Source organism: Alligator sinensis, unplaced genomic scaffold, assembly GCF_000455745.1.
Source record: "Alligator sinensis unplaced genomic scaffold, ASM45574v1 scaffold373_1, whole genome shotgun sequence".
Lineage (NCBI taxonomy): Eukaryota > Metazoa > Chordata > Crocodylia > Alligatoridae > Alligator > Alligator sinensis.
The window spans coordinates 1,729,660-1,752,845 of record NW_005841990.1 but is presented as its reverse complement, the minus strand read 5'-3'; positions in this window follow the sequence as shown (position 1 = coordinate 1,752,845).

The following is a 23,186-nucleotide window of genomic DNA, read 5'->3' as shown; positions in this document are numbered from 1 at the left end:
CATTCCTGGAAGCATTTTAAAGTCCCAAGTAGGAAAAATCCCTTTGTCTCACCCCACCAGGAACCATTCCCACTGGAGCTGCTGGGAATGAGGTTTAAACCAGGGCCAGGGTGACAATCAGCTGATTCTAGGCCCCTGGGGAGGGTGAGGAGTGGGGGCTGCAGGCACCTGGCTTTCTACTTGTTACTGCAGGGGAAGCCTGGAAGCCCTCTACTGGCAAGCAGAAAGGGCACAATTGGGAACTGATCCCTGATCCTAAAATTGAGCTTCCTGTTGTATACATCTGGACAGTCTGGAACTACATAATAGAGGTGCATAGCAAGAAAGATAATATGCAAAATAACCACAGTCAATAAAACCAGAGCGGTGGAAAAGTAAGCAGTGAAACTTCAAGAGTGTTACTGACAAAAAATATTTTAATCTCTATGCACAGCAATGATAGATGGTAACAAAATACCTCAATAAGATAAAATAAGAGGGATGATTAGAAGTAGAGAATAACTGGTCGCTAACAACTTGGAAAAGACCAAAGTCAGGTTTAAAGTAGTTCAAAGTGATTGTATTAGGAGAGAATAAAAGATCTCTAAACTGAAAACATAAGCAACATATGGAAAAAACCCTCTTAACATGTTTTTCCTATGAATAATTTATTCATTAATCACATTCACCTGGGAAACTACTTTGCCTGCTTTTGTAATAAAATATCAAATCATATGATCAAGAAAAGCTTTGGTGATTTTAACATACATTTTATAAGGAACGTGGCCTACAAGAAAAAAAAATTTTTTATTGATTTTAAAATATAAAACATCAGGTCATCAGATTGTGTACATTGGTACAATTCCAGTGAAGTCAGTGCTGTGTGACTTGCTGCCTGAAGAAAATATCAGAACTGAGGTGACCTGCTTATTGGATGCTGAAATGAGGGACATTCTCCAAAGCCAGAGTTTCACCAAAATATGATAAAGGTAAGCTCTATGCTGCAGCACTTCAAAAATACCTGACATATGTGAAACAGGGTGACCTGGACAGAAGGAAATTAAGCCTGTTTATGCCAGAACAGAACCCCCTAAAACTGGAAAAAACCATAGCAAACCCAATGAATTCTGACCTTGTCATTCAAGAAGTGTTGGATAAAGTGGATAATCGATTTAGAAAAAATGCTGAAGTGTTGCTCAGCAAGCTGAGCCAGCACAAACATATTTTTCCTTGGGATGATCATGGGAATTTTGTTTCCAAAGAAATGGTCATTAAGGGTTCTAACATGCTTAATTTAGTCCAGAGAGTCCATGAAACTCATCCCACTTCTAGTACGGGTGCACCTAAATGTTGAACCTCAATGTTGGGCAATGCCATAAATTGGGATCTTCTGGAATACCTGAAAATAACTGGACTAAGAAACACCAACCTCACTGCCTAAGAAACAAAACTTGTCTAAAAGCGACCGGCTCACCCTGTAGAGTTTTCCACTTAATATAAACCATTTTACGCCGCTCAACATTTTGTGTAAAAGGTGTTTTTATTTTTAATGGTACAAGGTAAAAAGAACACACACACACACACACACACACACACACACACACACACACACACAGATTAAAAAAAACAACAACAACAGCAAGATGATATATTTAGACAACACAATCATAGAAGTCATTACAAGAGAGATGTCTAGATATATTGAACCATGTTTTGAATAGGTCCAGCCATATGGAAAATTTTATATTTGTTTTTACAAACTGTACGACCATCCAATCATTTTGTACTAAATCATCAAAATACCATTTTAAAATCTGTTCAAATGATAGCTTCTTGTTATGGTGGTTCAAGAAAAATGCACAGTGGTATCTGCAGGCAAAAGAGTGGGGGTCTTGTAACTGTTTCATCTGAAAAGCAGTACTGGTGGTGTTCTTGTTTTAAAATAACATAATCCTTTGAGGAAAGAGAGTGCTGTTGTGGGGAAGGGTGGCTACACAAGTCAAACTCCTCATGCTCCTAATCCATCAGTAAACTGCCAGCCAGTGTTCACCAGACTGATTCTGTGGGTGCATGTTAACCACTACATTTAGGGAATTGGAGACACCCTATCCTTAAGGAGTCAGCCACTAGGTAACACATCTGAGAGTCTCTCTTGTGTAAGGTTCTATGGAAAAAATGCAGGAGAGCTGTTCAGTGTCCATCTTTTCATATAGTCAAACAGGACATTTCTCCTCTGGTTTATCTCTATGATGTTGTCAAAGACCCCATACATGATCAAGTTGACAGTGCTGGGTAAAGCCATAGCAAAGTGTATTTCGCCTCTCAGGTTCCTAGTTTTAATCAGTGAATAATGGTCAGCACATTCCTAGTCAAGAGACAGGTCAAAGGCAAACATGGTATACTGCAAGCAAACTCGTCACAGTTGATTGACAGCTCACAGTCTTTCACATGTTTACCAACCATCTGTACCAGGTGCCTGTATTCCTTCACATAGCTACCAGTCTCAGAATTTGATTGTAGTGGTTTTGCTGGGATTTGTAATCCACCAACATACAGGAAAACAAAATTAATAACATAATATTTAAAGTTGAAGGGGTTTTTAGTATAGTTTCCACTAAAGACATCATTATCCACAAACCCAATGTTGATGAGTTTGGGCAGCTGTCCCCAAAAATAAATGTTTCTAATTACTGACATGTATGCCTTCAGGGATGCTAAACAATTTCATGCCTGTGCAGTCTATAGCGTATTTAGTATTGGTCGTAAGCGAGGCCTCTGCACGGCCCAACTGGACACCCAGGGCTACCCTCACTTTCTTGGCAGATGTGATTTGTAGTTTACGTTGTCTAGCTGCCCGGGCACTCATCAAACAGAAGGTATCTTTACTGAGAGTCAATTTAATGTTCATGTCCATTCTCTTCAACAAATTTTCTGCTTGAAAAAACAAAACCCTGTGCAAATGGCCTAGTAACTTTCTGGTCTGGACCATAATATTGGACCATCTTCTAAACCAAGGGCATGCAAAATATGGCCCATGGATCAAATCTGGACCACTAGGCCATTCTATCTGGCCCTCAGGACTCCTAAAAAATTTAGAAAATATTTATCTGCTCCTGGCTGCCTGTCAAAGATGACAGGAGCCAGGGGCAGTAGGACCTAGAGGAAGCCTGCAGCAGGAGACAGGAGCCCAGCCCAGCCCTGCCCACCCTAACCCATTTCCCTGCTTCCTGCCCACACCTTGCTCCAGTACCACATGGCTCCTGGCTGCATGGCCAGACTGGGGAGCATAGGGCTCTGTCGGTATAGAGGGTGTGCACATGTTCAGGCAGGGGCAGAGTCTGTATGTGTGTTTTTAGGGTGAGTCCTACACCACCCCCCCACCATACACATGCACCCATACTCCCTCTTGCACTGCCATACATGCAGACCCACACCCCAGCCACCCTCCTTGCCACACACAGACCCCCACAAAACCCATACCTTCCCACACCCTACATATCAACATACACCCATATGCACCCTCATCCCACATACCCACACCCCCCCACAAACTTATACCCATCCCACCACAATATACAAGTGTAAGACTTTATTTTATGCTATTGTGCAATCACCTCTAAGTACGCTACACAAACAGATGTAAACCAGGGCAAAAATTTTTTTAAATCAAATTAATAAATGTTTTAGATGTTCTCTTTTTAGAATATAATTTGGTATTTTTCTGGTTCCAAGATGGCAAAACCCCTGAAAGGAGTATTTGCTGAAAGGAGTACTTCCAGGGGCAAGGTGAGGCAACTCACAGCAGTGAGTTGTTCAAATCCATACAGTCTACGCCATTCCCAGAGATAAAAACAGGAGCAGACTCTGTAATGGCTGGTTGTGGGTGGATCTCAACATGCAGACTTTTCTTGTTGCTGATCTGTGTAGGGACTATTTGAAACAAATCCAGTTTGCATTTGGTCATCTTCAGACCTCTAGTAAACAAAAGCCATGGCAGTTAAAATATATTTCTTTTTCCTCCAGGACAGTGCCCTATCTTTCTCCCAGGCTGCTGCATCTCAGCCTTTTGCGTATGGCTGATTCATCATTTTACCTTCTTCCTTTATGGGACTAGAATGGGCCTGTATGTTGTGGGCATCTCTCTCTTTCTTTTAAGGCTCCTTCTTTCAATATACTTGAGGCAGGACTCAACCTACTTCACTAACTTCTTACCTTATCCACAACAGCTTGGGAGATGTAGCCAGCCACGTTTTTGGCTATGTTTTGAGCCACGTTTTCCACATGGGATTAAATAATCTCCTGTCCCCTTTTCAAAAATTGGATGGCTTTTCTAAAGAGGCTGCAGAATATGTCAGCTCTGTACATCATGAGCACCCCCTGATACCTAGGGAGAGCATGCCCTGCCTAGACTTTGTAATCATTTCTGTATGAGGTAGTCCCCATAATTTTTTATGGTCACCGTTATGGTTTTACTTAATTTTAAAACCCCAGGTGAAACTTAATGTTAAGTGCAGGTGAAATTTAATGAGCACTTTGCCAAAGCAAAATGAGATGCATCTGTTCTGGTCCATCTTTATTTCAACGCTGATTGTGTCAATGTGATGCTGGCTTCTCATATAGGATGGTAACTAATTCATCATTTCTTCCATGGATAGGAACACAGCATAATAAGGGCACTGAAAAGTCCCTCACAAGCTGGTGTTCTACAATGTCCATGTAGTGATATAATGAACTGAAATCTCTGGTAAAGTTGGCAGTAAAGAGGATTTTTTTTAATGGTGGACCCTGGCAGCAACCCCAAAATATTGGCTAGCTCAACATTGGTAGAAAAAGCACAAAAGCTATCATGGGCTTAGAGTCTCACTTTTCTACTCAAGTGATCATAGATCATAACTAATTCAGGCAGGGTAGGGTAACTACCAATAATATTATTTATATGATCGAGCAACTTTGTGATGGATAAATAATACCTACAAATGCAAGATGCAACCCCAATTCTCACTCCCAAAAATGATTTTGAAAGGGGCATCTTCGTTGTTGCTGTTTCAGCTGTGTGGGTATTATATTTCTGCTAATCCTACCTTCCAGCTCCCCAGGAGATCCTGAAGTTTAACCAGATGAATTGTGAAGTTTGAGCTGCTTTTCTGCAGGAAAATCCCGGTGCAGGCATTTCTGGGCAAAGTGATGTAAAAGCCACCATCATTCATCTTGTAATTCCAGCAGAGGTAATAATTTTCTTTTACACCTAAATGTTAGACTTGGGAAGCTCCTATCCAACTGTTAAATGTACCTGGCTGGCCACTCCAATCATTTCACCAGTAACTGCTTCTTTCTCCACTTTTCTTTTGTAGCTAGAACTTTTTCAATCCTGTATATTCTATCCTGTTTGGGATTCACTATCTGTAATTCTTCAGGGTAAAAATAACTCACAATAGATTCATCTTCATAATCTTGTAAATAGTATATGGGGGTCTGTGTGGCGGGCCAGTAGGGGGCGCTCCTGCGTTGAGCCGCCCACCTCCCTGCTCCCGACCACCTTCCAGGCTCCGAGTGCCTCCCTTAGGGTGCCTCCCGTCTGGCCGACCCCTTCCCGGAGCACACCCGCTAGCCTGGGGTTCCCGCTGCCACCATCCAAGGCTCTGGACTCACTTCTGGCTCTGTGCACCTTGGAAAACACAGGCCTGATCGTCCGATGGGTCCTAGACCCAATACAAGCACTTGGGGCACTTCCCCAAGTCAGGGGCTTATTAGGAAGCCTCCCTTAGTCCACCGACCTAAGGGGCCCCCTTGGCATAATTTAGACCCACCCCTCAATAAGTCTCCACACTGGTCACAAAGGAGAACTTTATTGATTACAGGGGTAGGGCAGAAATAGGGTAAAAGGTAGAGCAATATCATAGAAATATTACAGGAATATCAGAGGAATCCCATAGAGCAAACCAGGGTGGCTGAGGTAGCCGTTTCAACACGCATCTGAGTTACTGAAGCTAAATATCTGATCGGATCTCGAGTAGGTTACTCACTCGCATCATCCAGAGGTGGTTGTTGTTTCCTCTGGAGGCAGGGCACTCTTGGAGCATGCGGTGATGAGGAGAGAGCCAGGTTCAGATTCACCTGGATGACCGCATGGATAATGGCTGCCCTTCTTCCTGGCCCAGGCCTTTTTAAAACCTCCCTCTTTCCACCCCCCCTGCCCAGGTGACCAGAGCATCGCCTCCCAGGTGCCAGGCTTTTGTCTGCAGACAAGGAGCGAGATCCCCGCTGTGAGAGATTCAACAGCAGCCTCTCAGGCCGGCTGAGACAGGTCTCTGGAGAGGGGCACCGACGGGGCATTTCTGCCACAGTCTGTACCCATCTGACAACTTTATCCACTATGCAAATGTAATCAGTGAACGTTTGTTCATAACCTTTTTCAAATTCCATTTTGCTCTAGACACCCTCACATGGTCTCCTTTTCTAATAAGGGGAGCTGTTTCTTTTACTTTAAAATAGTCCCTAAATACTTGTTGCCCTGAGGGGTCAGGCCAACTCTCAGGATCTCAATATTGCACTGTTAGACAGGAGGGTGTGACACAATTACACATATACAAACACACAAATCAATTAGGTGCATACACACACACACTACCAACTCAGGCACATACACATCCAAACCAGCCTAGGCACATGCATACCTATCACCAATTCAAGCACATACACTATACACTCCAAAAGTTAGACAAAAATCAATTGTCCATACCTGCACACTCAGTACACATACACAGATCACTGTTGCAAGGGGGAAAAGCCCGGTGGCAAGGAGGAGACAGCCAGAAAAGAGAGAGAGGCAGAAACCTGGAAGCTTGGGGCTGAAAACTGAGGCAGACAAGTGAGAGATTGGGGCTGGAAACTGAGGCAGAAATCTGGGAGCTCGGGGGAAAAGGCAGTGGAGATAAGACAGTGGCAAAGAAACAGGGGGTTTGTAGGCAAAGAGGAGCTCAGGACAGGTGTCAGACAACACTCCACACAGCCCCATGATGTTAGTTGCTCACACACACACAAGCACTCACAATGGCGGCAGGAAAAAGAGACTCAGTGGAAGTGTTGGAGTCCAGGTAGGGAAGAGAAACAGAGTCCAAGTCCTTGGTTGAAGAGGGGGTGGGGGTGATACCTACCTATCCAGGCTTGAAAGGGGTCCTTGTCCAGTAGGTGTTGCCCAGAGCGGGGTCGCTGGCAGGGCCTCTGGGTGGATAGGTGGTATGGCGTGGTGCTGGTCCAGATGGGGAGGGCATCCCAAGGAGTCAGTCTTCACTACCCCTTTTATGGGGCAAACTACCTCAGATCTCATATGGGGAGTGCCTGTCCAGGGAAGGTCAGTCCTGTCCCAGAGGGCTCCAGGTATTCTTACTGATCATGTGCAGCCTGGCACAATGGTGGGTTGCCTCATCTTTAGTTTCTTGAATGCTGAGGGAGGTTCCAAGGGCTGGGTCATTGGTCCTGGTATTGGTTTTGATGGTTCGGTCATTCAGAGGGAGCTATTTTTAGACCTACTGCCATTGTCTCTCAAGCAACCTCATTCATCCCCATTCATTCAGGAACCAAGTTACATAGGAGGGGTAGGTATGAGCCATGGGTTACACAACAAGGCATGGGGGAAAAGATGGAGACTTGACAAACAAAATGGAAACTTGACATGACTTATGCTAACTTACATATGTAGGCCTAAATCATATAGTATCAGTAAAACAGTAATATAGAACAGTAAAAATCAATATAAACATAATAATTATACAATATAAAGAAGGAGAAAAAACAAAACAAATACAACTTGATAACAAAATAAAATGCTGAAGCTTATCCTGTCTTAGCTCACTTATCTATAGGGAAGAGAGAGGGAGAGAAAAAGTCAGAAATGCTTGGGGAAGGGGAGGGAATTAATTTTAAAAGAAAAAAAAAGAAGAAAAACTGGGGGTTTTGCTACATACTCTTTTCCACACCTGTGGAGAGCTTATGGAGTGCAAGTCAACAGGTCTGGCACTTAGTTCTGTGAAAGCTGTAGCTATAGCTCTTTATAAACTCTGGAAGTGCATCAATATGGCAAAAGGTGTTGCAGGCTGTAAAATACCTCCACATCTTTGATTTTAATGTTCTGTTAAACTGCTCTACCACCACAACTTCATCATTCATAACAAAATGGTAGATATTATACTGCTTTTACAGTTTGAATGAAGGTTTATTTTAAAGTTATTTTCCCTGATTAGTCTGTAATTCTTGAGGTACATGGCCCTCCATTAAAGTGGTTTTAAAGACCTGGCATATTTCACCTGCTGACCTGTCTTTTAGGCCCATGGCCCAGGCATGCTTTGATAATATAACTGTCACTGTTAAGATGTACTTAAATCCACTGTTGTTTTTGGAAAACTGTTGCATATCCACCAAATCTAACTGCCATTGTGTATCCACATCTGAAATAACAGCCTTGCTCCTTTTAAAACATCTTCTCGCTGGCTTGTGCAGGGTGCAAATGTCCTCATCTGAAAGCCAAGGGGTCACCTGGTAATGTTCAGATTTTTATTCTGCCTTTTGGCTGCTTCAGAAAGTTAGTCCACCCTCCAAAACTCCCTTCTTCCCCAGGAGTATAATGACATATGTAGACATGGCTGGTAACTGAAATGCCCCCATCCACTGACTAATAGGAGATTCAAATTCTTGACAACAAATTTAAAACATGGTAAAACAAGTTTTAGTAATCAGGTAGTGAAATACAATATTTACAGCAGTCTGGAAATTATGAAGACAGCAATCCATGGAAGCAAGGAAGTGTAATCTTCAGCCTTGTCTTGAACTCCTCTTTTTCAGTTATGAACAAAACCAGTTCAGTCAAAAGACCTTAGTTCTCACAGGTCTACTGATGTGCAGTTTTTGAAAGCTTTCTATAAAGGTATCACCTACCTGCAAAGAGACTGTAATTAGTACACACCCCTGCAGTTACAATAGAAATCCATGCCTCCCTCCTCTCCTCCCTCCCCCAAATAATCTATATTAGTTACCTTAGGCCAGGATTGTCCAGCACTTCCAGGCTCACCGCTGACAGCTCTGACACAGGTTGATGGGGTTTTCTTATGGTCACAGGGCCTGTTTTCAGAACCCAGGAATTTGTCTCAATCAACCTGAATCTCATTCATGACATTTCTGAGACCCCACCAATGTGACTGAGACTATCAGTCTAGGTACCATCCCTATACTTGCTTCAGTTGGTTCAGCACTGCTTGTAGAGAGGTCCAACACCCCTGAAATCCATTCTGATTGGCTATAGCTATGGGGGCAAGTTGTTAGCTTATTAACTCATTGTTATTTCCTACCCCCACCACTGCTCACCAACCCCCGTAAGAGTCCCATATCCATGGTTCAATCCTCTCACCAGTGTCTCCACTCCCTTGTAGACATCTCTCCACTCAGGGTCCAGAATGTGGCACCCCTCTTGTTTCTAATCCTCCATGTCTTTTGTGAGATTCTGGGCATCAGGCTCACCAGCCTGCTGCATGCTTGGGCAGATCTCTTACACAGGTTCAGGCATCTAAGACAACCATTGGCCTAAGGGGTTACTCTCCTTAATAATCTCCACCCTTCCTCCCCCCCACCCCACCAGGAACTGTTCCAGAGGGCTCCAGGTGTTCTTACTGAGCATGTGCAGCCTGGAACAATGGTGGGTTGCCTCATCTTTTGTTTCCTGAATGCTGAGGGTGGTTCCAAGGGCTGGGTCATTAGTCCAGGTATTGGTGTTGATGGTTCAGTCATTCAGAGGGAGCTATTTTTGGACCTATTGCCATTGTCTCTCAAGCACCCTCATTCATCCCCATTCACTCAGGAACCAAGTTACGTAGGAGGGGTAGATGTGAGTCATGGGTTACATAACCAGGTCTGGGGACAAGATGGAGACTTGACAAACAAAATGGAAACTTGACATGACTTATGCTAACTTACATATGTAGGCCTAAATCATATAGTATCAGTAAAACAGTAATATAGAACAGTAAAAATCAATATAAACATAATAATTATACAATATAAAGAAGGAGAAAAAACAAAACAAATACAACTTGATAACAAAATAAAATGCTGAAGCTTATCCTGTCTTAGCTCACTTATCTATAGGGAAGAGAGAGGGAGAGAAAAAGTCAGAAATGCTTGGGGAAGGGGAGGGAATTAATTTTAAAAGAAAAAAAAAGAAGAAAAACTGGGGGTTTTGCTACATACTCTTTTCCACACCTGTGGAGAGCTTATGGAGTGCAAGTCAACAGGTCTGGCACTTAGTTCTGTGAAAGCTGTAGCTATAGCTCTTTATAAACTCTGGAAGTGCATCAATATGGCAAAAGGTGTTGCAGGCTGTAAAATACCTCCACATCTTTGATTTTAATGTTCTGTTAAACTGCTCTACCACCACAACTTCATCATTCATAACAAAATGGTAGATATTATACTGCTTTTACAGTTTGAATGAAGGTTTATTTTAAAGTTATTTTCCCTGATTAGTCTGTAATTCTTGAGGTACATGGCCCTCCATTAAAGTGGTTTTAAAGACCTGGCATATTTCACCTGCTGACCTGTCTTTTAGGCCCATGGCCCAGGCATGCTTTGATAATATAACTGTCACTGTTAAGATGTACTTAAATCCACTGTTGTTTTTGGAAAACTGTTGCATATCCACCAAATCTAACTGCCATTGTGTATCCACATCTGAAATAACAGCCTTGCTCCTTTTAAAACATCTTCTCGCTGGCTTGTGCAGGGTGCAAATGTCCTCATCTGAAAGCCAAGGGGTCACCTGGTAATGTTCAGATTTTTATTCTGCCTTTTGGCTGCTTCAGAAAGTTAGTCCACCCTCCAAAACTCCCTTCTTCCCCAGGAGTATAATGACATATGTAGACATGGCTGGTAACTGAAATGCCCCCATCCACTGACTAATAGGAGATTCAAATTCTTGACAACAAATTTAAAACATGGTAAAACAAGTTTTAGTAATCAGGTAGTGAAATACAATATTTACAGCAGTCTGGAAATTATGAAGACAGCAATCCATGGAAGCAAGGAAGTGTAATCTTCAGCCTTGTCTTGAACTCCTCTTTTTCAGTTATGAACAAAACCAGTTCAGTCAAAAGACCTTAGTTCTCACAGGTCTACTGATGTGCAGTTTTTGAAAGCTTTCTATAAAGGTATCACCTACCTGCAAAGAGACTGTAATTAGTACACACCCCTGCAGTTACAATAGAAATCCATGCCTCCCTCCTCTCCTCCCTCCCCCAAATAATCTATATTAGTTACCTTAGGCCAGGATTGTCCAGCACTTCCAGGCTCACCGCTGACAGCTCTGACACAGGTTGATGGGGTTTTCTTATGGTCACAGGGCCTGTTTTCAGAACCCAGGAATTTGTCTCAATCAACCTGAATCTCATTCATGACATTTCTGAGACCCCACCAATGTGACTGAGACTATCAGTCTAGGTACCATCCCTATACTTGCTTCAGTTGGTTCAGCACTGCTTGTAGAGAGGTCCAACACCCCTGAAATCCATTCTGATTGGCTATAGCTATGGGGGCAAGTTGTTAGCTTATTAACTCATTGTTATTTCCTACCCCCACCACTGCTCACCAACCCCCGTAAGAGTCCCATATCCATGGTTCAATCCTCTCACCAGTGTCTCCACTCCCTTGTAGACATCTCTCCACTCAGGGTCCAGAATGTGGCACCCCTCTTGTTTCTAATCCTCCATGTCTTTTGTGAGATTCTGGGCATCAGGCTCACCAGCCTGCTGCATGCTTGGGCAGATCTCTTACACAGGTTCAGGCATCTAAGACAACCATTGGCCTAAGGGGTTACTCTCCTTAATAATCTCCACCCTTCCTCCCCCCCACCCCACCAGGAACTGTCACTATGGTACCATTTCATCAGCAGACATCTGGCAATCCTTGGTGGTAAAGCAGGAAAGAAGGGTCTTACTGGTGTAGTGTAAGAATCCATATTTTCTTCTGTCTGCATTAGTGTTATCTCAGAAAATACACAGTCTGCTTTTGTTTCCCAAAAACGTTTGCAAAATAGTCAGTCCGTGGCTTTCAGTCTAGGTCCCGTGGCAAGATCATGCTTAATGTAAGAAGTAGAAGCCATTCTATCAGCAGAGAGACACTTGAAGAGAAGTATGTGTTTAGGAAGACAGATAAAATGACATCTATTTTGAAAAGAAAATTATAAAGGAAGTATTTTATAGATCTCATATGTTATAAAGTAACATATGGATGTAAGATTTTATTGGGTACTATATTAAACTGACTACATATTCCACAAAAAAAAATTACTGTGCTTGTCAGTAATGAAGCTAAATAGGATAAAAGGAAAGAACATTTATATTTCTTTAGAATACCATTTTATAATAATAGTTTTGCTCATGCAACTTACCCCTAGTATTTAAAAAGGCACCTCAGTCTTTTAATACAGCATTTTGTCTCATATCTTGATTATGGAACCATTCCATAATGGGGTCATGTTATACTACAGAAAGACTATGCCTGTGCCTGAGGGTACAGATAAGAAATGAGAGAGAAGCTGTGCAAAAGAAAACATCAGCAATAGCCTATCCCCCCTTACTTTGTACAGTTTGTAATGTACTTGATTCTCCCAATTTGGTTTTATGTCAATATAAAATATGTTGGATTCAACATAGTGATTTACACTAGTCTGAGTGACAGGAAAACAGGCCAAGTAACACAAAGTGAGTAAAACATTAGAACAGCAGAATGACATACTGGCCTTATTAAAGTCAATGTAAAAACTCCAATTGACTGCAAGTAAATAACAGGACACATTCTGGGTACTTGATTCACAAAAGCTTTTCCAACAGTTCTCTCAACTATAGTTAGCCCAATAAAAGATATCACAAAAAACCCTGGCCTCAAGGACATTTCTTGGACCATCCTGGCAACAACAGTATTCCAACCCTACTATAACACGACTCAAGACAGTGGATAATCAAACCTTACAGAAACAATTGTTAAAGAACAGCTTGGCTTTTGATGGAAGCCAGTATCGACCATCTCTAAAATCTCTCTTGATCCCATTTGCAGTAAAAGATACATAGCATATTGACGAAATTGCAAAAATGGATTCTATATAAAAGTGGACAATTTTTGTCATTTTGGCCAACTACAGACAATACAGATTAATAGTATTTTGCCATGAACAGATTAGTAGATGCCACTAATGGAATAGCAGGGAATAAGCAACAGAAAAAAGAAACAGACCTCTCCTACAAGAGTAGGAAGCAGGACTCAAATTGAAACTGGGTAGACACATATGTCAGGGTGAGACAAACTAATAATACAATTTATCTTTCCTTTCCCATTTACACTGGCAATATGACATGCACAAAAATCACATCTTGTTTAACATGACACAGGATCTAAACATATAGTGCATTCAACGGTAAGAGATCTCATAGTAATTACATTATATGACCGAGGTTTATTCCCACTGCCATTGAAAGCAGCCACCTGGAACAGCATACACTGCTTGAATTCAGCCTTAAATTCTATGCTTACAATTGCCCAAGTCATCCCAATATTTGTGCCTGGACCAGCACATACACCTATAATAGCTCTTTTTTATCTTTCTCCTTGTACATTTCCAAGTACATTTTCCTCCATCACTTTATCTTTCTTCTGTATTCACCTACTTTTTGCTTAGACTACAGTCTGAAAAATGAATTCCCTTTATAATCATGACCTGTCTATCTGCTATAGAAAATCAGCTTCACTACCACTGAATGAAACACTTCTGTTGACTTTAGTCAGTGCAGGATTATATCCTACCTGAGGAAATACACAGTTCCATATTTTCATTCGGGGTATACACAACTTGCCATAGCACAAGACTTCTACCCCAAATGTCTTTTTAAAAGCATGTAACTGCTTTGCCTTAGCACAGTAAGATAAATGAGTATAATATTTATGTAATATTTCTAATATGCCCATACACTGGTTAATCTTAACTTCATACAGTAAATTTGTCTTTGCATGCAAACTTTGCTTTGTCACAAAATATTTTTTCTTAATTAAAAGCTAAATCCAGTAAAGGATTTAGGTACCTAAGCCCAGAATTGCAGTCCAAAACCATGTGGCTCAGCTACTGCCTAATTTTGGATGCATCTGAAATCAGTAGACACCTCCTCAGTTAACTTGACATTTTGCCGTACATCTGTGATTCTGTTTCTGTACTTGCCCAGAACTGTCCCAATCTGAAGAGCCCAGCACCTCTGTCCACGTTGTAAAATCATTTGGGATGCTTGTATGCCTTTCCCTAAATAATTTAAGAAACTAGAAGACATTCTTCTGTATGCCTAGCACAAGCTGACAGATTTGGTCCCCCTCACAAAAGTGTCAGTGGCCACTTCCTCGTAAGACAGTGGTGATGGGCTTTTATACAATAACCTAGTGATTAGAGCACTACCCTAGGAAATGTAAGGCTTGGCTTTCCTCCTCAGTCTAAGGGGGTTCATCTCCATATCTTCCATCTACCAGGAGACAGACCCAGTCATCAGGCTATTCAAAGGAGGGGGAACTGTCTCTTACTCCTTTTGAAACTGTGCCCCTTTGCAGAAAAAATTCAAAATCACGAGGCCAGAGAAAGAACACAGAAATATAACTTTTCAGCCCAGCAGCTGCCAAACTCACATGCAAGGGGAGTCCCAGGTGCCCCTATAATGCCAACCTATAAAGTATCTTTTAATTTTTTCACACTCAAATCATTTTCTCATCAAAAGAAAAATGCAATGATGAATGTTTACAGTAGCGTACCTAAGTCTAAGTACAGACATTCAGGGCGACTAGGAAGAGGTTAGATCAGGTTCAAAATGGCCACCCAATGTAACTTACTTCACCCTGAATGTGGGCCTTATGCTCATATCCAGTCTCAGTGATTGAAAATCAATCCAAACTAGGGATGTTAAAGGTTAAATGATTAATCATTAAACCAATAAGTGCAGCAATAACTAGTTAGCTTACCAGTAATCATTTAGCTTGGGACAGGCACAGTCTGGCATGGAAGATGGGAAAGGAAGCACTCAGTGCCCAAGCAGGAATCTGAAGGCAGGAGGGAGGGGATGAGGTGGGAAGGGACAAGGAGAAATAGTACCCATAGCCTAATGACTCATCAATTAAAGACTTAGCTGCTCATTCACAGGTGCTTCCTTCCTCACAGCACAGGGCTCCACATGGGCTGTGTTGTTTGGCTGGGCTCTCTACTACCTCCCCAGTCAGAGGGCCCAGGGAGCTGGGAGCAGTACCCAGCAGCAGCTGTGTCTGAGCTTCTGTGTTATCAGTTAATTGTTTAACCAATATAATTAGAGGAAGTTAAATGAATATTTTTAAACAATATTCACACCCCTAATCTAAAACCATAACTGTACAGACATTCCATGAAGGCAAACCAGTCTAAAAATGACAGAATCCAGTCTAATGTGGACCTGGGTTGATGTATACTCAAACTTAATCAATCTAGGTTAGACCTATGCATGGAACTTTGATACAATTGCCTGTGCAGCCCAGGGCCTGAGGAGGCCCAGCCACTCACCCCAGCCCCAAGGCTGTGCTTTTCACACCCTCCTACATTACACCAAGCTATTTTTAGCCTACAGCCTCTTTCCCCACCACTCAGAGCAGCCAACCCCCCTCCACCCCCCCGCCCCCAACCTTCATCTTGCATGCTGTGCTGGGTGAAGATGGAGTGGCATTTGCAATTGCTGAAGCCGAGCAGGTAAGTCCTGGTGGGAGAAGGGGTGGGAGTCCCAGGGTCTTGGTTTATGAGGGGGGTCAGTGGGCCAGAAATAGCCTCTGGTTCCTCCCATAAGACTTCCCTCCCCCAGAAGACCCTGTGAGACCCTTATCCTGCCAAACCCTCTCAGATTTCAGAAATGCCCTGTAGATCCCACCTGTCCCCACAGTCAATCCTGTAGGTCATGCCTGCCCACCCCCCATCCCTTGATGGACCACCAATGCCCTCCCAGGCTGCTAACCCCCACCCCCATCCTGATTTACCTTAGATTAGGTGGCAATTTTGAACCCAATCTAACCCCCCTCAACATACCCAAATGCTTGTATTTAACTTAGGTGAACAAATCTGGGCACCAATTTAGAGGGGGTACCAGAATGGTGGCCCCCACGGGGCCTGTATCATGGCAGCAACTGCAGTAGCCTGTGTAGAGGAAGGTAAGATTCTCCAGTTCTATCATCCTCTGTGTAAGTTCTCTGGCACTTAGTAACCTCCCAGGGTGCCACTGAATATTCAAATGCAATATTGTAAAATACACCCTGCAATTCCAAAGAGAAATGGAATTATTACGTATTAAACACAGGAAAATATTCAGAGCACAAGTAGAACCAAGTACAAGTTATTGTTTAAATATCTGTTATTTATTGTGTGATATATTATGATCACGCTAAGTGATGATGACACAACCCAGTTCTGATTATTTTAATATTAAGATTCCCCATAATTTAAATATTAGTTGTGCCAGACTCTTTGATCTAATTTAGACAGGTATTTAAGCAAGTACTTAAAGGCGCAGACAGAAGTGACAATTTTTACCCAGTCTGGCAAGAGAACATGGTTTATAGCTGTGTCCAAACACAAGTGCGTGGCTACAGACAACTTTAAAAACAGCTGGTTTAGTGAAAATCTGAGCCTTCATTGCATAAGGGGTCAGATGAAGATGTTTCAAAACAGCCTTTTCTGTAACTTGCGCCTGCCTGCCTGCCTGCCAGCCAGCCTCAAGTTATTTGCAGAATGAGAGGGAGGAAAGGAAGTGGAGAGAGATCCATCTGCAGTTTTTTCAGCCTCCACTGGAGGGTAGGGTGAGATTATTAGAGCCCCACCCCTGAGGTGGGGGGGCTACAATTCACCCACCCCACCCTCCAGGGCCAGGAAGGGAACCCCTAAAAGAGCTCCCTCTGCTCCCTTTCCCCCTCTCATTCTAAAAATGTTGCCGCCTTGCAGGAAAGATGGGCCATTGCTAGGGGAAACCAGCTGCAGGCTGGCAGCCAGCAGCTAGATTCCCCTCCCTCCTGAAACCAACAGTGAACTTCTGTTTGTTCCAGGGGATTTTTGCAATTCAAAACGCTTCCTGCAAAGCATTCTTAGCTACAGAGGGGAGCTGCACTTCTGTCTGCACTCTCTACTTATATCCATGATTTTAATGGAGACATTCATCTATATAGTAAGCAAAGGGTTTCTGAAGACAGGTCTCTGTGAACTCTAAAAGCTATCAGCCAAAATTGTGAAAAAATATGCTGTTCCTTGGATGTATCTACACATTGCCATACGGTGACATTGCTATGGTGCTGTGCTTTAGTACTTCCTGTTGGACAATGAGAAAAAGGACTTCTCATTTTTTTTCCAAGATGCTGTTCTGAAATATGTTTGGAGAGGTTTTTTTTCTAAAAATGAAAAAATCCCAGTTTTCAAACCTGTGTTGCTCTCAAATGTCCTGTTTGTTTTGAAAATAATAATACGAGAGAGAAAAAATTGAAGCTGATCAATTTTTTTTATTTTTCAGTTCTCTAATTTTTGAGAATTTGAAACAGATTATGACTAGAATTCAATTTCTATATGCAAACTCCTAAATGTATATGAGCAACTTTATGCCTATGTGCATAAGAGTTTGGACAAAGTCTAACCTCACCTGGAGATCTCAGCTACTGCTCCTAGGCACAGGGCCACTGTACCATGTCTGTAGCAGCTGACCAAGCAAGGCCTCAGGGTTTGCTGTGCAAACTCCCTGTACAGTGGTTTCAGCAACCCCATGTGGCACAGGCTCCCCAGGCCCCATGAATCTGGTGCACCCGCCAACTATGAGGGGTGCCTCCCCGCAAGTTATGCTACTTTGTCCAAGAGACAGAGTTGTCTCCAAGGCTGTGAAGTAAACTCCCACAAGGATAAAGGACCACAAGAGTTCTATACATGACTTTTTGGTGCCAATATAAGCCTATAGCATAGCATGCATATAATTAATCCAAAAAAAATAATAACAGCAATATAAGTTTATAGTGCTGAGTGTTTAGATCCACCACTATGACATCTAAGAGCATATCTACACTGTGTCATAAGACAACACTAGAACAACTTCACAGATGCATTTTTTATTGGGAATATACAAGCAGGAGGGTATTCTAAAGAACAGTCCTCATCTTGAGTGCCAGGAATGAAGTGTAGACGTAGCTGTTAATTCTTTATTTGCATCCCTTCCTACAATAAGGTGAACAGCTACAAGGTCAGAGACACTTTACATGCAAAGTAAAATCCATTGAATGATTATCCCCCTTGTGACAGGATGGGGGAAGAATGAACCACTCATGATAGAGGTCAGCCTTCTGTGTTACTGAAAAGTGCTCACATACTATTGTAAAGAAAGCAGTACAAGAACAGAGTAGAAGAGAAAAGAGACCAGATCAAAATATTCATGAATGGTTGCAAAATTGGGGTTCTTAAGTATGGAACTATTACTAAGGATGTATAATTTCTCAAAAATGTTGTGAGCACTTTTTTCCAAAAAAGTATTGAAAGACACTTGGGGAACATACTAACAGATTCTTTGTGTAGAGTATGAAATTAGACAACATGGGCATTTATACACCTGCTCCGGGAGTGGGGGGAGGAGGGCGCTTTAATTAGAGCAGCTCTGAGAGCTGCTCTAATTAAAGCACCCACAGAGTCTCATGTATCAATGTCCCCACTCTTAAAAATGAAAGAGCTTTAGTTAGTGTCCCTGCCACTATTTTTAAGCGCAGAGATGCTGATACACAAGACGGTGGAGTCTGCTGGAGCACAGTAACTACCACACTCTAGCAAACTCGATTAATTGAGCCTGATCCATTGCACTATAATTACAGCGCATTGGAGCAGCCTCGCTGTTCATGTAGAGGCACCCCATGTGACTAAAGTTGGTCATGGCCACACTTAGAAAATAGCTACAAATGCGATGAGCCAAAAAAAATAAATGAAGCCATCAAAATCTGCCTCCCTTATTGATAAAAAGTACGATCTTCTTCCACAATTATGCTACATTAACTACTAATGCCACAATCTTGAAAATGTTTATGTCCATGAGTAATTCTGTGTGTGTGTGTGTGTGTGTGTGTGTGTGTGTGTGTGTGTGTGTGTGTGTGTGTAGACACACACACTGTTAGGACACACACACTTATATACTGCTAGGACACACACACAATGATCCTAAATGAGCTTCAGTATTCTTGTGTTTAGAAATTTGCTGGATCAGAGTTTTGATGAGCAAGACATACTTTATTAACAGTATAATTGGTCACACACAATTTTTTGAGTTGAAAGCCAGATTTTTTTTTTAACTCGTTCCATGATTGTCAAATCCAATGAAAATATGGCTCTTTTTTTTACCAGATGTGCAGAGTTGAAAATCCAATTTGAAAACTAGAGTGGCAAAAGACCAGATGTCTGTCTTTTTCCCATTGCAGAGTATATGAGTATGTGTGCGTGCACATTGTATGTTTGATCTGGAATAGGTGGTCTGCATACAGCATTCCCAAATAACTGAAAGCTGGGAAACTAATAGGCTAATCAAAGAGGGATTCCAGAATTCGTGTTGCATCCAAAGTCATTAATTGTTATATTGCACCATATGTATGTCACACACATCCTTAGTTGCTGTACGTTAATGAATTTAACCAGTTGAGGAGCTTGCCAATTGTTTACATTATAAATCCCAAAGTTGCCATTTTACCACTAATAATTATCACCTAATTTTTATGGGGTTTAATTTGTTTCACATTTGCAGCCTATTGTATTTCTTTTCTAATATGATACAATAATATTATTGCATTAAATGGCATCCCAAAGTCCCTGTACGTTTCCAGAACCGCAAACCTGGCTACCAAAACATAGCCACAAGTGCTCCTTAGTGGGCAATAAAACATTACCAGCATCCACATATGATCCAAGTTTTTATAAACAAATTACAGGATCAAATATTTACAAGAAACAAGATATTTTCAACAACTGAAATGACAGCACATAACTATTTCAATTTTCCCTCTTCTGTCTTTGAGTACCTACCAAGTAGTGCCATGAGGAAACACCCAGATCACAAATGATATGTGAATAAAATTAGGTTGTAAGATTCTGGATTTTTTAAACCAACATGAGGAAAGTGCAAAGTGGCATAATCATAAAGTATTGAAAAATTGTCTTTACTTTTTACTCAATTTATATAGGTATATCAGTGAAAATAAAAAAGTTAAAGAAAATATTTATTCACAGGGTGAGTTTGAATGCATACTTTCAGCCAAAACGTGTATGATTACTATTTCTTTATATTATTTCTGCTTTTAGAAAAAAAAAAACTTGCAATGTACATTACTTACTGCACCTTCTCTCCTTTTTTTGCACACTAAAATAGAGCTAAGCAGTGGAAGATATTTTCCAAGTGGCACCATCTAGCTCCTTGGCAAGTCCATCCGCCAACTTGTTAGCTTTGATATTAGCTCTGCTTTTCACATATGCTCATGTTGCTGTTGGATTCACTAGGTTACACCCTGAGTCCTCTGGGATGTTATTTTTTCCTTGACTTGTCTTTGATCTGAAATAATCCAAATATTTTTCTATGTCATTTATGCTTCAAGAGATTAGATAAAGAGGACATTTCACGCTCATACAGGGATACTTCTCCATCCTTTGCATATATTCTTTATAAAAGAACTGTGGAAGACATTTCAACAATTTATGTTTATCACCTTTCACTGTACCTACCATTTATCACTATACCTCAACCTTATTGCATCATTTATTTGTTTGTATGCACAAATTGAGATCAATTTATTCAAATTCACAATATGAAAAGTAAGACCTCAGATTACAGCAATATGAATTAATTAAATAAGTAATGCATGTGGGTGGGGTTCATAATTAATACATTATATTTATAGTATATATTAATACTATTATGAATCATATTGATATATTTAATATTGGAAAGTAAATTACCTCTTCAGCAGATGTCAAAAATAATAGGAGGAAACAGCATCCCAAACTTAGGTCAAGTCAAATAAAATCAAACTCCCTAGTGTAACAGCCCACTTGTGGTCCACTAGTTTCTATGGCCAATGGCGCACAGTTTATAACTAATAATTTGGGGTTTTTTATAAGTAGAAATAAACACATTAAGCTTTCTGTTTTACACCTAAATGTAGCTAAGGTCTCTACTTTAAACTGAGAAGCAAATAATAAATGATGACCAAGTTTGGTACATTGCCTGCAATGACACATGTACAGCTTTAGTTCCCTTACCATTAAGAAATGTGAGACTCTGGCAGTTATTGTAAAATTAAATTATATCATGGCTTCTGAGGTATGAATGTTTCCTACCATTTGTCAATTTAATAAACTGAAGATTTTAATAGAGATATTTTAACAACACATACTGTACTCTACAAGTGTGAAGAATTCATAACTAGCCAAGTTTACATACAGCTCACATAATAAACTTGTTTTGCAGGCTCCTTTACAGCCTGTGAGTAAACCATTCTAATATACAAGTGACATTAGGAAAGATAATTTTTAGAACATATGTTGCCTACACAGAAGATTCAGGCCACAATGTAAAAGAAAAGAAAGTACTTTAGACATCTCATTCCTAATTTAGATACCCAAGTACAATGGGAAATGTTTCAAAGATTTCAACCCCCATTAAGGTCTACCAGCCACCTAGCTCTTTTAAAAGTAAGGAACTGTAGTTAGATGCCTAAATATGGATTTGACAGCTAACTTGAGGGAACTTTTTGTTAAAATACTGGCCTCAGGGAAGTGATGCTCTGAGTTTTCAAAGGAAAACACCAGGAGGCAGTGACAGGGAAGAGGAACTAAACCTTACTACTTAAGACAGAAGAAGAGACTGCACCTCAGTTGGGTCACAAAGAAGCCCCATTGCATCCTATACCTAAACATTGCAAGGCAGTCATAGACTCCAAGAAGTTCTAGTTTAAATAGGCAAGCCAAAGAACAAAAAAGGGAAATATTATGGTACCATCCCTATTTCACAGCTGGGAAAATGAGGCAGAGAGAGAGAGTGACTTGGCCAACTGTCATATAGAAAATATATGGGAGAGCCAGGAACTACACCCAGACTGCCTAGCTCTAATCAAGGGTTTCCTCTTGTAGGTTTTAGAGCATTCTACCTAAAAGCATTTAGAATCATAGGAACTGGAAGAGATCACGAGGGTCATCTGGTGGACCCTCCAGTACAAAAGCTGAAAAGCTGCTCCTAAATCTGCCAAATGATTATCCAAGCTCCTCTTGAAAACTTCCAGTGAAGGAACTTCCACGTGGAGTCAATTTGCCTGCCTTAGTACACTGAGTAAAAACGTTTTTCCTGAGATCTAATCTCAATCTACTTTGTTGCAGTTTAAAATAATTAGTTCATGTCCTGCCCTCTGTAGCAAGGAAGAACAAGTTGGACTCCCTCTTCTTTGTGTCAGCCTTTCAAATATTTAAAAACTGCTATCATGTCCCCTCTTCATCTCCTATTCTCCAAATTAAACATAGCTCCTTCAACCTCTCCTTATATGGTTTTCCTTCTAACCTCGTTATCAACTCAGGACCCTCTCCACATCCTTCTTAAAATGTTGAGCCCAGAACTGCACTCAGTAGTCCTGATGAGGCTTAACTACTGTCATGCAAAATAAATACGTAAATACTCCTGTGTTTACACCTAATATGTCACTTGATGCAGCCCAGAATTACATTTCTGGGGGGAATGTGTCACAATGCTGACTCATGGGGTACATCCAGATGAGCCTACACATGCCTCTTGCAGTGTCTCAGACCCCTTTGAGACTCTACAAGAGGCACATGCAGGAATGGGAAAATGTTCCAGGGGTCAAAAAAAACTGGAGTGAAAGAAAGTGGTGCAAGGTATGGTCCTGGACCATGCCCTGAGGCAAATGGAGGCTGCGTCCTCCACAGAGATGCTCTGATAGCAGCCAAAGCATCTCTATGGCTGGCCCTCACCCTGGTGCTGAAGCATGCTGCCTGCCCGTGCAAGGCAGGCAGCATGCCAGCTGCAGGGAGCTGGACCCGGGCTCTAGTGCTGGTAAGTAGGGGGGAAGGAGGGCTGGGGGAGCGGGGAGGGGAACATAGGGGGGCCCCCTGCCGGCTCTGC